This window comes from Nuphar pumila, chromosome 13 (genome assembly GCF_984573655.1).
Source record: "Nuphar pumila chromosome 13, dmNupPumi1.hap1.1, whole genome shotgun sequence".
NCBI lineage: Eukaryota > Viridiplantae > Streptophyta > Magnoliopsida > Nymphaeales > Nymphaeaceae > Nuphar > Nuphar pumila.
The window spans coordinates 70,027,169-70,046,669 of record NC_143261.1 but is presented as its reverse complement, the minus strand read 5'-3'; positions in this window follow the sequence as shown (position 1 = coordinate 70,046,669).

Genomic DNA, 19,501 nt, shown 5'->3' with positions numbered 1-19,501 from the left:
GTGGAGACTGTATGGAGATAGGGAGGACGAGGACCAAGTACTTGTTGTTGAGGGTGCAAGACCGTCTGATCGCGATATTTGGTTGTTTAGCAATTATGAAGCCAAGTTTCAGCATGATAGTCGAGTTCTCCTATAATCTATCTTGGAACAGTCTATCCCAAAGAAGCCTCTGGAAGTCAGAAGAAAGATGAATAGTGGTGGGGCCAGGAACATGAATTGGCATGAACGCTACATGGAACAATTGTATAGCTAGAACAAAGGAAGTATTCGTGCCATAGTGTATGATTATAAAGAACGACAATATGATCCCAACCATTTCCAAAAATATTGGGAACCCATGCATCGAAATCTGGAGATTGAGAATATTGGAAGCCTATGCCTCCCTCCTGTCCCCCATCATGTCGCATCCCAGCATAGAAAACATGTTCATTGTCTCCCTCCGGTTATAACAATGATTACCTCAGTAACAGTACACGATGAGGAGCGAACACAACTCACAAAAGAGAACGTAGTCTCTGGCACAAGGTTCGAGATATTGGAGAGGGAGAATAAGGACTTACAGAAGGAGGTGAGCAATTTGATGAGACAAATGTGGTCACTGGTAGAGATGATGACCAGTGTTTATAATAAGATCGAGGAAACCAAGAGGCCACCGAGGATAGAGAGTCCACCAAGAAAAAGAAAGAGATGATTTGTATGTCATAGTGCATCTGAGTCGTCAAGTGCCACTAAATAAACGATAGCGATTCTTTTTATCCTGATAATTATTTGTTATAATTTTATAATTCTTTGTTGTAATTCCATAATTACTTTTTGTAATGTCACATTCTTTAATTGTTTAATTCTTTTTTTAATAAGTGTAACACACAAGTTTCACTGAACAGATCATTGTAATGTTCGACCTTCATAAATAAAAGTGATCGCATTTGTTTTTTATAAGAGATTATGATTGGCTTGCAACCAGTTGTATATAAGAGATCGCAATTTGTTTTTTATAGAAGGTGTTCTATCACGATCTGTACAACCATCCCACTTAAACCCATCAAATAGTCGAGCCAAATCTGTTTGAATATCCTATTGCGGTTTTTCTTCACAAGCTTTATCCTAGGGAACGATACGTTCCATCGCAATTTACACAATGACATTAAAAAATGGTGAAAAAAAAATAAACAAATAAACATGATGTTTAGACTTAGTAAAGAACAAATCAAGTTAACTTCATCGATACAGACGTCATTGTGTATATCACTCTGGGACAATATCTGGTATAATGATTCAGATACAATACATGTACAACGATTTATATTATCGTGAATTACACAATGACTGATAAAAAGCGAAAAGAAAAAAGAAAAAATTGTTGAAGGTTATAGTGTTACTAATATATTGTTTTGTAGACCTGGGCGTGGAAGCATATTATCGCGTTGCAGCCTTATTGTGGCCCTGCGATTTGTGGTTTTCCAAAGATCGTCCGGTGAGCTAGAATTAATGTAAAGCAAGATAATGCTAAGTTCATTTTAGATGGTCTGTAATTAAATGAGGTAAATGGTTTAAAATCGTTTACAATCGTTTACAATCATTTCAACATTTATCATTCAGTAGTATAAATCGTTGAAATGTTTAGCATTCTTAAGTAATCATCACTGCAAGATTTTGTTTTTGTTAGTATAAATCGTTATCGCTTTAGCATTTATCTTTCAGTACTGTAAATCGTTGTAATCGTTTGCATTCTTAAGTAATGATCACTGCAGGATTTTGTATTCTTTAGTATAAATCATCATCGCTTAAGCATTTAACTTTCAGTATTGTAAATCGATGTATTCGTTTGCATTCTTAAGTAATGATCATTGCAGGATTTTGTATTCCTTAGTACATATTGTTATGGCTTTAGCATTGAACTTTCAGTACTGTAAATCGTTTGCATTCATAAGTAATGATCGTTGCAGGATTTTGTATTCCTTAGTATAAATCATCATCGCTTTAGCATTTAACTTTCATTATAGTAAGTCATTGTAATCGTTAGCATGCTTAGTAACAGTCGTAAGATATTTAGAAGTTGTTATTATAAATAATTTTAACAATACATTACAACCACATTCATTTACATGAGTATTTAGTTACAATACATCATGACCAAAGGTTTGGCTTAGATACAATACATGACCATTATCATCATCAAAGAAAACAAACAGCATCAGCAACATCAACCCACGTCCAAATAGTGATGTGCTTCGAAATAGACATCATCAACATCAGCATCAGCATGAGCACCTTCAGTTTACTGAGTGACCTTTGCTAGTCATTGGGAACGATTGAAGGCAAATCTATCTACCAATGGAGGTCTTTATCTGTTTGCAAGTTTTTTTTATGATGTATATTGGCAGCAGATAAAGGTATGGAACCCAACATGCAAAGAAGATACAACCCGCACGACTAGCATATTTGTCATGAAGTATATCGAAGATTAGGCAGATATTTTTTTAACTGAAAAGTATCGTTTGCAAATGATTGAGAGTCTGACAGTAGGAATAGATCAAATAGATGGTCATCAGCACCCACCTGCCTATCATGCAAAATATTTGTGCTTGCTCCGATTTGGCGACAAAGATTAAGGATGATTATAGTCATTATATTCTGTGTAAGCTTCAATATACTTCACGACAAATACGCCATAATTGTATGTGTCATAAATATATTGATGTATCCATAATAGATAACCACTACAATCATCATCAAAGATTATACAAATCTTTTTGCACGGCATGAAACAACTACGGTATCAGCATCAAATACCATTCATCAAGCAAAGGTAGAAGGAATACAGAAGAACAAAGAAGAAAGAAAAATACAAGGAAGAAGAAGAAGGCATAGAAGAAAAAAGACGAAGAAGTTGCTCTGCCGCAGAAAAAAAAGAGAGGTTAAATAGATTAAAGATTTAGACCTGGACAATGGGCCGGGTCGGGTCACTCCCCCACCTAAACCCATCACATAAATCAAGATGTTGTTCAGACTAGATAAACTATAAATCAAGGTAACTTCATAAATATAAATCAATTTACAAATTGCCACAATGTTTATTGGTAAACTACAAATCTAGGTAACTTAATAAATACAAATCGACTTACAACCACAATACTTTAAGTTTTATAAATTAACAATATTTATCCTATTGTGATTTGTTGTTATGAGCTTTGTCAATGTGAACGATATGTCCTATCATAATTTATACAATGATTGATTCATAAACGACGAAAAAGAAAAACAATAAACAAATCGATATGATGTTTAGACTGATACGTCATATTGCGTTGACTAGTTTTATAAAAGGCAGATAAAACAACGTTTTTTCATTTAATTAATATGCAATATAATTAATCTGCGCATAGTTTTTGAAAACAGGTGGTAGGTGAAACGACATTTCCTTTATATATGAATGACATGTCGCACAAGTTTAGGAGGGTGTCGCTTCGCTTTGCTTCATGATTAAGAAATAGACGAACTGTTGATTCCTTTAGAACGACGTGTTCATGAAACAAATATATGACTTGCTTCATCACAAAGGGGGTATCGATGTCGAGGAAGGAGACAATGATAGCTACACGGTCAGCGATGTCGACGAAGAAGACAATAACAGCTACATGGCCAGCGATGGCGATGAAGGAGACAACCACAACTACATGACCATCAATGGAGATTCAGGCATATATTGTCTAAACCTCGTGACTGGTTTCTGCAATATTTACCTCTTTTATAGCGTATATTCGATTTGTGTTGTGTACTATAGAAAGCAATTTTAATGTCATTTACTAAATATTCTGCTCATGTTAGTGAAACATCCATAAAAAAAGGTGGGCAAAAATGATACAAAGAGCTCCAAGAGAACATCAATCGGCTGCAAGATGAATTTGCAGAAGGAAACACTATCAATAATTTTGTACGTATGAAACAACTATCAGTTGTTTATTTATGTATGTCATGGGTATGTATGTTAACAAGTTCATATTTGTTGCAAACAGACTATGTTTGATTTTCTCGTGTATATTAAAAGCAATGCAACAAGCAATACTATATGCATCGTCACCCCTTATTTTATGGTATATTGGTACTCTTATTTGTTTATTTTCTTTTTTGATTTACTCTTGTTGCTTCGTGTTTTAACCTTACTATTATCACTCTTTTGTTCAACAGACTTACGTCCGTCGAAAGCCATACACCATTGGATTTCAAGATGCACTACCATGTTGGGGTAACGATGATCACTGTGGAGACTTTTGATCAAGTGAAAAGGTAAGTGAACAAACTTTTTGGTCAAGGTATAGGCCTAACATTCCTAACATGAGCTATCTATCAATTTCTAAGATATTGTATTGATTCGCAAATATTGATTCCTATAATCTGGCAATCTGTTGAGCATTGGGTCTTATACGTGATGGATTTACGGGAAAAACAACTATGGTGATACAACTCATTGGACTTTCACACTGGTGTACAACGTGACATTATGCATTTGGTAAGTTTCTATCTATAAGTGTATTGTATCTTTTACGGTAGCCTAGATTTTACTATATTCTTCATTAACCACAGAAGGGATTCCTAAAAGATGTTTTGGGTGTCGACATTGGCGAGTGGAGATTGCTTTGTGCAGACCATGCTCCTTTACAAAGTAATGGCATCGATTGTGACGTATTTGTAATGAAGTACAGTAAAGCAATATATAATGGATGAGAAACTGATTTTGACGTTGTATGCTTTTTATTATCCTCTATTATTGGGGACTCAATTTATATATTGGTTTCACATTACATTTTTGTTGTAGGATGATATACCAGGATTCCGCATCGAACTATACCAGAAATTGACTGAGTTTCTAATTGCGTAAGAGAAAAAAACTCAACCGGCAAGAGTACTTACAAGGCAACGAACGACGCGACCTCCCCCTAGGATTAATATGATGTACAAAGATTTCTAACAGATTTTATAGACTGTGTATACTAAATTTTGTATACAAATTTTGTAAGACTGTATACAAATTATGTAAATCTCTCGGAGTTGAAATAAAATTTCAATTTTACTAAACACGCGAATAAGTTGGACTCTTATTTGTCACCTCTATAGATGACTACTCTCTGTACATGTATCTCTACTTATAATTTGAGAAATCTGAAGTCTTTCAGGCCATTAGTGTGGTTTCTAAAAGAAGGCATTATGCCACAGTATACCATGCGTAGGTTGTCTCTGACATAGACGTCATTTTGTAATAAGTATTTGTCCTATCGTGATTTGCTTTTTGTGAAGTTTGTGTATGTAAACAAATCATTGTAATGTTCTCCTTTTGTAAATGAAAATTGCAAAAGGGATTAGCATTGTATACGGTGAACAAATCAGTGTAATGTTAGCCATTTGTTAATGAAAATTGTAAAAGCAATTAGTGTTGTGTACTGTTAAGAAATCGTTGTAATACTCACCCTCCGTAAATGAAAATCGTAAAGCGATTACCGTTGTGTACAGTGAACAAAGCCTTGTAATGTACGCCCTTCATAAATGAAAATCCTATAAGCTATTAGCGTTGTGTATAGTGGAAACGAGTTATTTTCTATAACGTGACATTCTATAATTGTAGCACACAAATGTGACTGAACAAATCGCAGTAATAATCGTCCTTCGTAAATTTTAATCTAACAAGCATTTACATAAGTCTGAAAAGATTTAAATAAACATTCATAAACGGCTGAAATGATTTGCATAGACATTGGCCGTGCACTTTTACAACTTTTTGTACTCATGCAAAAACTTTTATAAGCGGTTTAGGGTTTAGGGTTAGGGTTTAGGTTTTAGATTTTAGGTTTTAGGATTTAGGGTTTAGGGTTTAGGGTTTAGGGTTTAGGGTTTAGGGTTTAGGGTTTAAGTAGTAGGGTTTAGGATTTAGGTAGCAGGGTCTAGGGTTTAGGGTTTAGGCTTTAGGTAGTAGGGTGTAGGGTTTAGTGTTTAGGGTTTATGGTGTAGGGTTTAGGGTTTACGGTTTAGGTAGTAGGGTTTAGGGTTTAGGGTTTAGATAGTAGGGTTTAGGGTGTAGAGTTTAAGCTTTTGGGATTAGGGTTTAGGGATTAGGGTTTAGGGTTTAGGGTGTAGGGTTTAGATAGTAGGGTTTAGGGTTTAGGGTTAGGGTTAGGGTGTAGGGTTTAGGCTTTTGGGATTAGGGTTTAGAGTTTAGAGTTTAGGGTGTAGGGTGTAGGGTTTAGGGTTTAGGGTTAAGGGTTTAGAGTTTAGATAGTAGGGTTTAGGGTTTATAGTTTAGGGTTTAGGTAGTAGGGTCTAGGGTTTAGGGTTTAGATAGTAGGGTTTAGGGTGTAGGGTTTAGGATTTAGGGTTTAGGCTTTTGGGATTGGGGTTTAGGGTTAAAGTGTAGGGTTTAGGGTTTAGGGTTTAGTGTTTAGGGTATAAGGTTTTAGGTTTTAAGAAGCTACTGTGACAACAATATATCTTTGTTTGTCTTTGTGAACGATAATGATATATAATATCGCGATTTGATGAGCTTTGTTTTTTAGGTTTATGGGTTTTTGGTTTAGGGATTTGGGTTTAGTGTTTAGGGTGAAGAGCTTTGTCTATGTGAACGATATATCCTATCACAATTTACAACTTCATGTCGATTTAAGTCATGGTTGCAAATCGATTTCGCTGCAATGATTTGTCCTATCGTGATTTGTTTTGACGAGCTTTGTCTAAGTTAACGATTTTTCTAGCGCGATTTACACAATGACATATAAAAGATGAAAAAAAGGTTAAAAAACAAATCCACACGAGATGTGCTACTGTGATTTGACTGATACGTCCTATCGTGATTTATTTTGACGAGATTTGTCTAAGTTAACGATTTTCTTATCACGATTTACACAGTGACATATAAAAGACAAAAAAGAGGTTGAAAAACAAATCCACACGAGACTTGCTACCATGATTTGACTGATACATTCTATCGCGTTGATTAGTTTTTTAAAAGGTAGATAAAATGATATTTTTTAATTTCATTAATGCACAATGCAATTTATTTGCTTGCGCCTTTTGAAAACTGGCATTTTTTTTTTGAAAACTGGCAGTCTGTGAAACAATGTTTGCTTTATATATGAATGACACATCGCACAAGTTCTAGATAGTGTGGCTTCGCTTTGCTTCGTGAACAAGGAACAAACAAACTGATTGTTCCTTTATAAACAACATGTTCATGAATTGAACATATAACCTGCTTCATCGCAAAGGAGACGAGGAAGGAGAAGATAACAGCTACACGACCAACGATGGCGAATCAGGCGTATATTGTCTAAACATCATGATGATTTTCTTTAAAATTTGTCTCTTTTATGGCATTTATGTGATTTGTGTTGTGTACTGTATAACCTAATTTCAATATCATTTCTTGAATATTCTGCTAATGTCAATGGAACATCCATAAAAGGCGATGCCCGAAAACTCTGCAAAGAGCTCCAAGATAACATCAAAAGGATGCAAAACGAATTTGCAGAAGGGAACACTATCAGTAATTTTATACATATGAAACCACTATCAGTTATATATTTACGTATGTCGTAGGTATGTATGTTAACAAGTTCATATTTGTTGCAAACAGACTATATCCAATTTCGTCAAGTATATTCAAAGCAACGCAACAACCAATACTAGATGCATCGCCAGCCCTTATTTCATGGTATATCGATTCTCTTTTATGTTTATTTTTTTTATTTACTCTTGTTGCTTCGTATTTTAACATTACTATTATCACTGTTTCGTTCAACAGAGTATCGTTCGTCGATTGCCATACTCTATTGGATTTTAAGATGGACTACTATACTGGGGTAACGATGATCATTGCAGAGACTTTTGATCAAGTGAAAAGGTAAGTGAACAAACCTCTTGTGCAAGGTTTAGTCATAACAGTCCTAACACAATTTATACTATCGATTTGCAGATATTGATTCCAACACTTTGGCAAACTGAAGCGCATTGGGTCTTATACGTGACGGATTTACATGAAAAACAACTATGGTGCTACAATTCATTGGACTTACATAGTGGTGTACGTCGTAACATTTTGCGTTTCGTAAGTTTTCATCTATAAGGGTATTGTATCATGTACGGTGGACAAGAATTTACTTTCTTCTGCATTAACCACAAGTAGGATTCGTCGAAGACGCTTTGGGTGTCGACATTGAGGAGTGAATCTTCCACTCAACACACGGTGCTCCTTTACAAAATAATTTCATCAATTGTGGCATATTTGTAATGAAGTATATTAAAGCAATATACAATGAATGAGAACCTGATTTCGACATTGTATGCTCTTTATTACCCTCTATTATTGGGGACTCAATGTATATATTGGTGTCACATTACATTTTTGTTGCAGGTTGATATGCCTAGATTCCACACAGAACTATGTGAAAACTTGATGGAGTTTCTAATTGCAGAAGAGGAAAAAACTCAGCCGGCAAGAATACCTAGAAGGCAACGAACAACGCGACCCCCCTAGGAGTAATATGATGTACATCAACTTCTAACAGATTTTATAAACTATATAACCAAATTTTGTATAAAATTTTTGTAAGACTGTATACAAATTATGTAAATATCTCTAGGTTGAAATAAATAAAATTTCAATTTTACTAAACATGACAAATAAGTTGGATTGTTATATAGTAAAAGCAAATCATTGTTATGTTCGGCCTTCATAATTGAAAATCGTAAAAGTGATTACTATTGTGTAAAATGGAAACAAGCTGTTTTGGAACAAGCGATTAGCCTTCAACGATTTGTACAAACATTCATAAATGGTGATCACAATTTGCACAAGCATTGACAGTGCACTTTTACCACAATTTGTACTCGTGCGCAGAGCGATTTGCATCCAGTTGTGACCGACATAGATGTCATTATGTAAATTGGTATACCATCGTGATTTACACAATGACTCATGTCTTTTAGACAACAAGCTTTGTCTAAGTGAACGCTATGTACCATCATGATTTACACAATGACGTATGAAGGCTATTTGCTATCGCGATTTGCTTTTATGGGCAATGTCTATGTCAATGATATTTTCTAATCGCCTTTACAACCGATTGGGGTTGAGGGTTTTACTTCAACAAAACAAAATCAGTTAAATTCTTAAATACAAATCGATTTCGTTCGCAAATACAAACAAAGACATATTGTTCTTGTCGTAACTTCATAACTACAAATCCACATGATTTATATGATTTACAACTTCATTCATATAAAAAAAATATTAATATTTAGTTACAATATCTATGGGAGGACATTCCCATCGAACGCATATCTATCTTTTAGAGACTCCCATTTTTACAGAAGAGATCACCAAAACATCTGTATCGTTCATCGTTGCATCCTTCTATGTTGTAAACCGATTCTATGTGCAACTGTAGATACATCCTCTCCAAGAAATACGTTATCAACATTAAACCCCATCTATCAAGCATAGGTAGAAGAAACACAGAAAAACAAAGAAGACGGAAAAATACAAACAAGAAGAAGAAAGAGAAGAAGAAGGCAGAGGAGAAAAAATAAGAAGAAGTTGCGCTGCCGCAAAAAAGAAAGAGGAAGAGAGGTTAAATAGATTAGGGTTTTAAACCTAGATAATGGGTCAGTAGGGTCAGGTAGGGTTTTATATGTAGATCTATATTAGAGTTTTACATTTTACAGGGTTTTACGGATGTATATAATAATTGACACAATGTTTAGACTTAGTAAAGTATAAATTGAATTAAGTAACAATTGTAAAATGTTATGAGTAAATCGCTATATTACATATCGATATCGTTCACATAGACAGACAAAAACATATTTATTTTTTAATACAATTAGATGTCCCGTTAATTACCTACTGGTGATGATATCTGTTTTTTTATAATGATGATGATCATGTATTTTATCTAAGCCAAACCATTGTGGTCAGGTAAAAAAGACTAGTTTTTTTTTAAATGATTGTGGTTGTAAATCACATCGATTTATAGTTTTAAAGTTACTGTGACAATGATATGTCTTTGTTAAACTTTGTGAACGAAATTGATTTGTATTTATAAAGTTACCACGACAACGATATGTCTTTGTTAGTCTTTGTGAATGAAATCGATTTATATTTATAAAGTTACATCAATTTGTATCATTGAATTATTTTCGATTTGTTCTTTACTAAGTTCATACATCGTGTGACTTTGTTTGTGAACGAATTATTCTTGGACAATTCTATTTTTATGGCTCACGATTCATTAAAATGGCTTTATTCAAAAACTCTTTCTTAATAAGATCGTCCAATCTATAAGCATATTCACCTCCTGTTTTGTTAAACTCTTAACAAATCCGACAGTATAGAAATTGGGTCATGCAAAGAGACATGACAACTAACTTTATGGTAAGACTTAAACAGAATTCACATGCGATTCCTGTGTTCATAGCTCATTTTTAAATTGATCTCAGCCTGTCATGAAACAAAACAATACAAGACACTACATTAAGTTTCACAAGAAATGAAAATATCCTTTCAACATTGATTACATACCAAAAGACTTGTAAAACTGAAGTTATCGTTCTGGACAAATTGGTCGGGAAGATTGAATGTTACAACATTGGAAATTATGTTCGTAAAAGATTATTGTGTGTTGAAAATTACATAAGTTAGATATTGATAAGCTTCACGTAATGCAATTTACATGAAAAGCAATATAATGTCTTACATACATGTTCATGCGAAGGGCTTGGTTGCTTTTACTTAGAGGTTGGTTGTTTCTTAGACCTTTTCTTATCAACCAATTCTAAAGCACCCATTGTCCTCCGAAGACTGCGATCAGAGGCAGGTTTTCTTTTGATACCCTTTGCTTGGTAAATTTTTCCATCATAATCTACAACGTTCACTACTGACTTGTTGAAGATGATGTTTACGCTTCGGCGCAACTTCTCATGAGTGTCAAGGGAAGCATGATTTTCACCTCCGTTGTTCGCTCCCATTTTCTTGGATTGGTCTTCATGAGCTGCAATAGACTGATGGTGAATTAACTGCATGTTTTCAAGTAACTCCCTTGACGCTTTTCTCATGCATACATATATAGGCTTATTCACTTTTTGATGCCAAATCTGCAGCATGCATAAATGACTTGTACAATTGTTGATAATGGGAGGCTATGTAGCACTTCTTATCAGCACTAAATTGATTGACATTATCTCTATCCAGCAATTCAATCTTTGCTTGTTTCATTCATCTTCGCATTAAATATGACTCAGGTATTTCTTATATCTTCTCTTAATTAAGTGCCTTTAATGCATGACAATATAAAATACCTTTGAATTCATACTTTTTGCACATGTATTCAATTGTTCCATTGTCAACATTGTACGTGACATGTGTTTCTTGCTTATTCGGATGCCTTTCGCTCTTCCATAAAATATGGTATTTGTGCATATTCTTGGTTTGCATGTGTCTTTCTATGTTGCAATTCATGACCTATATAACCTCCTTCTTAATCCATTCAAATACAGTTAGTGTATACAAATCTGCAGGTCACATCAATATTTTCATGCCCAAAGTTACAGGGCGTGTATTGAAGCATTTCATATCTTGTTTAAGCTTATTCTGTCTAAGACCGTATACAAATAATTCATATTGTTCCATAAAGTGAAACATTGTTAAACATGAATACATGGTTTGCTTCAGTGTGACATGCATAGATTCAGCTCTTTGTGTGCTTATCATACCTGCATAAAAGTATTGTCGTTGCCCACTTCTCTTTTTCTGTATATAAATTTTGTAACCACAGACAGTCTTTGAGGTCGTATATCTGAATCATTTCTTCCCAATCAGACATAAAGGTAACCTCATCTACGCTCTCAAGTACACACCCTGTAAGCTTTTTATCAAAACCTGTCTTCTGATTAAATGTGTCCTATGTTCTTTGTTGTATTTTGAAAGATATGCCACAAACATAGGCAATGATGTGCATCTGGCCACACATGAGACACTGCAGCCGCAATTGAGTGATCATCATCTGTAAGTACAACTTCATGGTGCTTCCTATTTATTGCTTGTGTAAATACTCTGAACAACCACTCAAAGCTTTCCTTGGTCTGGTCATACAGAAAGCATTGCCTAATATACAACTCTGTGAGTGATGGTTCACTCTGACAAACAGCGCAAATGGCCACTGTTCAATATTAATCTTCACTGTCATATAAAAACAAGCACATCATTGAAGCATTCATAATCTACTCTTGACTTTGAATTTGCTCAAAACATATTCACAATATATTCATCTTCATCCAGTTGCATTACACTAAAGAAACCAGGGTCAATGCTTGATTTTTTCTATAAGTAATCAACCAAAGAACATATTTTTTCATTCTTCATGTTATTTGTCATCTTCCTTCTCAAGTGATTTCTTAGATCCATAGGTGTGAATGACACATTCTCGCGACCGCCATTTATGTGCGCAAACAAATTGTATGTCTTTCTTGGTGAAATGTCGGTGCTATCAGCTATTTCATCAATTGTAACATGCGTCTCAGTTACTTTACGATGTGACCTTAACATAAGAGTCATAAATGAAACAAATAAATCATGGTTATGATCAATGATTAAAGTACGAACTACATATTTCTCATTCAAAAGTCTTCTTAACACCATTCTCGCTGAACATCCACATCTTGATTCTGGCATGCTCCTTATTGAATTTCCACTTGACTTCTTTCAACCTTCCTTAGAACAAACATATGTTTTCCTCACCATGACACCCTGTGCATTTTTTGACCAAGAATACCTTCTAACACTGAAGCCAAATTTTAAGGCATAATCATTGTAATATTTATACGCAGTATCCTCATTATCAAACTGCATTCCTTCTACAAGAACAAAGTCAGGTGTACTATCATGTACATTTCCATTGTCTGCACCTTTATCAAGTGTGTTGTCACGATCGTCTACCTCATTATCGAATTGCATTTCTTCTGCTGGAAAATTCAAGTCAAGAGGGAATCCAATGCCTGCACCCTTGTTATCATGTGTATCATTAGTGCACATGTTCACTTCTTCAGGTACGTCATTAGTACAGATGTTTACTTCTCCATATCTTTCAAATGATTGAGATAGATCATCTTCATTACAATCAGATGATAAGCTCACCATTGTTATAAGCATGATATCAATTTGTGTTAGCAAGCACATATGTTTACTATGATTTATTCAAGATGCATATAACAACAGATACCGATAAGGTTAAGTAAGTCAAAGAAATTATTGAATGAATCACAGTATAAAAGCAACAACGATTTGTTATTTGCTTATACTATGCATCTAGTTGTTACTTACCATGCCAATAAAAGAAACGATTTATCATATATGTGTTTTAATGATAGCGATTTAATTATATCTATGATGTTGTGAAGCGATTTCAATATAAATCGCTAAATGAGCAACGATTTTAATATGAAAATCTACACTGCAAGCGCGTAACAATATATTTATGCACACACACATTTTAAAAGTCTTTCTACATATATTTTACAAATCGATACTAGAAAACACATAATATCTTATAAATCAATATACATATTGCATAATATATTACAAATCAATACGGCAATTCAGCATAATAGCTTACAAGTCGATACTACAAAACACATAATATCTTACAAATCGATATACATATCGCAAATTATATTATAAATTGATATGGATATTCAGCATAATAGCTTACAAATCGATATTATCAAACAAAACAATATCTCACAAATTTGTAGTATGCTACTAATACCGCAATTTGTGATACATTGCATATACTGAGTGAATAGAGGATAGCGAATGGGGTAGATGCTCTTCTTCGCATCTGTAAACAAGCATTCTTGTCAACAGGTCCCAGTGTCTTACAAATATCGTTAAGTTTCCAACCATCGAAAGGACAAGCTCCACCTGCAATAACAAAACAATGCTTTAATGGCATTCACGACGACATACGTTCTTCAACGATAGCATGATGACATGGAAAGGTACTCACGACACCTTAATGACACTTGTTGGAATATTTGTGCATCGTTATTTTCTTCCATAATGCCTAACGACAACGAAAAAGAAGAGAAGATTGTAAAAAGAGATGGCCGACAAATGCCCCTATGACGTCTACCAATGATCAAACCAGTTGATCGCGAACCCGAAAATGTTTTGTAACATAAGACAGGAACGAGAAGATGACAATGTGTTGTAACACAAGCTAAAAATCAAGGCAGGATCATCGACTAGAGACGACGACAAAGGTTGCTACTCCGGTGGCAACAGACAATGACAAAGTTTGCGTCGTCAAAGGTAGCTCTTGTTACAACAGATGGTGCAAAAGTTTACTGCTTAGGGCGAAATGGAATGTTTGAACTTTGAAGAGTTAACATCATCCTCGACTTTTTTGGATGGAGGACATTTTTATCCTTTTCTCGAACCGTCGTTTCGCTTTTTTTGGATGGAGAACATTTTTTTTATTTTCTCAAATCGTCGTTTCATGGCGAGAATAACAAGAAAGGGCACTTAAGTCTTTGCAACCACATGCTAAGTGATGCCGACACACATGAGAATACGAGCCTACGAGCTTATATAAGTGGTGTTCAGTGGGGCCCCCGTACATGCAATGTGGCTAACGGCCGTCCTCGGGGGAAAGCCCACAACACCCTCTCAAATGGCCTTTAGGTCAACTTCACGGGATTCTTCTCTCTCTCTCTCGGAGACTTTGTATTGATTGGCTTGGTTAATTAGGCGTACACTAATCTGGCTCAAGTGGTCTTGGCATGTCAGCAAATGGGCTAGTACACAATATTAATGCTTGCTGCTCCAAAACATGAGGCAATTCTTGTTAGAGGTTAGTGGTCATGTCCTTTATCCAATGTACAGAATGCAAACTAATATATACCCATAAAACTCTCCGCCATTCTCTGCCAAATTTATATTGTTGCTTTGAAGTTTGGGCAGTCATTTCTGCACAGCTTGTTTTCACTATACCATCTACCCAGTTCCATTTAATGACTTGATATATACCCATACCTCTCTAGTCTATACCTTCAACTATAGATACCCATCATGCCAGGTGGTGACATTAATGCACATGTAGAAGTGAAATACCTTTATGCCAGCCTGCAGCCAGGCCATGTCCATATCAATAGCACTTTTAAAGTTGTTGATACCCACTTGCTTATAATTGCAGAACTACTGGTGTAGGCACAGTCTGTCATAAGAATGACCACTACATCCACACACCCATCTCTCTCTCTCTCTCTCTCTCTCTCTCTATATATATATATATATATATATATATATATATATATATATATATATATATATATATATATATAAACTTACCTATCCAAATAGAATGATCTAAGAGTCAATTCCTATAAAATCAAGCGTATACAATAAATCTGTATGGTCAGGTTTAAGAAAAACATGAAAAAATACATCAAAAACCCGATAAGAAGGTGGTAAGCCAGAAAAGTGATAGGCAGTTGACACATTCCAACTTTTGGAGAAACAGGATATACCAGCCGAGCTACATAACTGAACCAATTCAAAGGGATCTAGCTACAGGGCTTGGGCACACAATCGGCCAAATCAAAGGAGTTCAAGGGTGTTAGAATGGTCCAAAGTGTGCTGCGAAGATCGCAATCAATTGGAGACAATGGGCTTCATACATTCCAAGCAGTGGGCCTAAAGAGTGTCATAACTGGGTTATGCGTATCAGTTGGTTTGGTCAAACAAGAAATGGGGTTCACTAAACATGGCACCGGCCTAGAGCAATCAATGGATACATGTAAGAAGGTCCATGTAAGGAAGAGAATCAGCCAGGGTGCATCGGTGGAAGTGGGATCTACTAGGCACAGAACCAGATCGGGTTCTAGCAGGTTCAATGGACTGCATAGGCCTGTTGACTGAAAAATCACAAAGTCAGCCAATTATTGAAAGAGATATGAGATATTTTGGTCTTAATCGTGTACATGTGGGAATTATTTTGTTAAAACTCATTTAAAGTTGATCTATAACTGGCTCTAAATATGAAAACAGCTAGTGTTATAAAAGTGTTGATAAAGAGGCTTACACACACATTTGCACACAAGTGTATTGGATGGTTGATACACCAATAGTTTCTGGCCACAACAATACCATATATCAGTAAAATTGGCATCACCAAAAGGGTTATTTAGTGTACAACTCAATACCTTTTAATTGGGAAAACCTTCACTTGATCAAGTAAGAAAGCTCATTAATGCAAGACAAGATTCTTCAAATGACCAATAGTTAACAACCCACACTACAAGAAATCAGGGATTTACCGGCGCATCTGCTCTCGTGTGCCAGTAAAAGGCTTTTCACTGGTGCTATTTTACTTAGTGCTATTGGAAAACTGAATTTTACTGCTGAGCTATGCATTGCGCCACTAAAAGTATTTCTTCTAGCAAGCCAGTATTTTATATATTCTCTGCAAATTTTTTTTGGAGCTTATTTTATATCGCCATAAATTCTCTGTTAATTTTGCCAGAACTTACTTTTATATCAAGTCATAAATTCTCTTCCAATTTTGCTAGAACTTGCTCTATATCAAGTCATAAATTCTTTACAAATTTTGTCAGAACTTACTCTATATCAAGTTATAATTTCTCTGTAAATTTTTTTCCAAAACTCAATTTATATCAAGTCATAAATTCTTTGCAAATTTTGCCAAAACTCAATCTATATCAAGTCATAAATTCTCTATAAATTTTGTCATGAGTTTGCCTTGAGAGACCATACTGAAGAAATCATACTAGAATCTAGTAAGTTTCGAGGGATCATACCATATACGTGTCTCAGATTCACCAAAATTTCCTTTGCAGGTGACCGGAACTCTCCCACTAACCGAGTATGGCCAAGAATTAAAGGCCAAAGAAACCAAAATAACCTCCCTTTGGGTTTTCCAAGAGAAGAGGAGAAGAGAATGAGAGCTTATGAGGAAGAGAGAGAAGAGGGAGAGAGGGAAACTCTGTAGAAACAGAGTGGAGAGGGAACCTATTTATAGGCAAGGGGGTGGGTCGCCCCCTAGGTCCCGCCCAAGGAGGGAGGGGTGGGGAAGGAGAGGCTGGGTGACAACCTTTCATTTGTTCATTTAGGGAAATTTCATTTGTTCCTCTTTTATTTTTTTGTATTTCAAAATAAACACCTTAAAATTTTTCATTTTATCCTTCATCTATTTTATTATTTGTTAATATATCCTTGCTTTGGATTTGTTTTGATTAAGATCTAGATCCAATAAAAGATCCAGATCCAGATTTCATTTGGATCATTTTTTTTGGGGTTTGGATCGCTCCATAGATCTAATCTAAAATTATATCTTTGATAAAAAAATTTATTCTATAAAAAATGAGGTTATTACACTATTACATAAAAACATTGCAAAAGCCTTTTTTTATTACAATAACAATAGATTAAAATCACATTCAAAAGTAATAATTTCAAAATATATGCTTTTTGTGAAAAAAATGCTAGACAAAATATTGATCACTCAAAATATTTATTTAGAATCAAGATATTTTCAAAAATATGAACTTGTGACAGTGGTTCTTCTGAAACTGTGTAGCTAAAACTGGCACAGCAACCAAGACTGTCATTCACATGCCAAGCCTATATATCGAGCAGCTGACCATCACCAACACTGCAACAAGTTCCCTATCATGTGATGGACTATTAGCCATGAACGGCCACAAAGGTATTAATGAGGAACCTCTTTTGGTCAGATTGCTGACCTATATACACTTTAAGCCATAAATTCTGATGAGTAGGAATTTAACGTTTGGCCCACAGGGTTATATAAAGAGGTGAAGTTTTACCTGGCATCATCTTTCCTATCATTTGCTGTATTCAAGCAACTGGGCCCTACCAAACTTGGGAATATTAATTTCAACGCTTTTAGAATTGGGAATATGCCCCAACTATGCAAGCGGGGTCAGGGTTATAGTGACAAAAGTTAAAAACGGCAAAATATCGTCTTTCAAAAACTCACGAGAATTTGAAAATTTTCGTAAATCTCGTGTTTTTTTTGTCAAAATCTCAGCAATAAAAAATAAATTTAAAATATAAAAATATTTTTTATAAGAAATACTAATAAAATTATTTAAAAATAAAATACAAATTTTTTTAACGATAAATAGCCATTAAAAACATAAATATTGCATTTAAATCATGGTATTCATGTTTTTTCATAAATCTCACAATATTTTGTAAATCTTGCCAGAAATTTAAACTTTCGGGCAATTTCTCATGATATTATCGCGAGATTTTTATAAATCTTGCGATATTTGTCACTATGGTCAGGGTCACCCCTGTGGTCAGAGGGCTCAATATCAACTGGTCTGGGTCAGGTGTTTGGGTGGCTTTACCAGCCAGTCGGGTTTGCCTCAGATCCAACTCATACCAAACCCTAAAGGGTCAGGGTTTGGTGATAAAGAAGAAAGTTCGACTAAAACCCGTATTGGATTCAAAAGTTCCGATTAGTATATGGAGCCAAGTATGGTTTGTGAAATCTCATATCATACCCAAGACTAACCTGAGTTCCGATTAAGGCCCATGATTTTTCAATGTAAAAATAATAAGATATGTCATATTTAGCAGGTATAAACCCGGCCTGGTTCTTGAAAACTTTACAGGACACAGTATGCTTTTTCTTATGGTGGACCTTATTTTTTCCAAGTCTGAACCCAGTATTAGCACTTCAAAGTCAGATCCGGGATCGGTCCTACGTACTGAACCAGGTCTGACAAGTTGAGACCCCTAAGTTTCAGGTAAGGCTGAAAATGAATGAGATAAAGGCTGGATCTTACCTGATTTAAATCTGAATCTAGAATATAAACAGTAGATCCTTCAAAGTAGAGTTGGATTTGGATTCAAAATATATGTGGTAATATTGCATCGAGTAAAACATAAAAAATAAAAAATAAAAAATAAAAACAAGCTTTCTACGTATAAAAAATGCAATCACATCAGATTTTGATCTAAAATCACATTGGATCTAACTTAGAGATACTTATCGAATCTGATTCGAATCTGAAAATTATTTGATTTAGCATATACAAATCCTATCTGAATATACATTTCAATCTTATTTCAAGGATCCAAAACCGAAAATAACTTCAGATTCGGAACAGATATTCAATTATTTCTGGTCTGTTTGCACCCCCACAGTCTCAAGGTATAACTGGTTTGGATAATCCATGCGACAAACATGAGAGATATTTTTTAAATGTGATGAAAAAATCATGATTTTGACACTATATTTTCAAACGCTGATATAATCCAACAAAAAGTGAAACATCTCTTATTTTGAAAATAATACTAATTTTCACAATGTTAATGTCATTAAAATACTTTTTATACTTTTTGCATTTTTATCTCTCTTTACGTTTTTATATATTTTTATTATTATGTATGCCGATATTTTTTTTC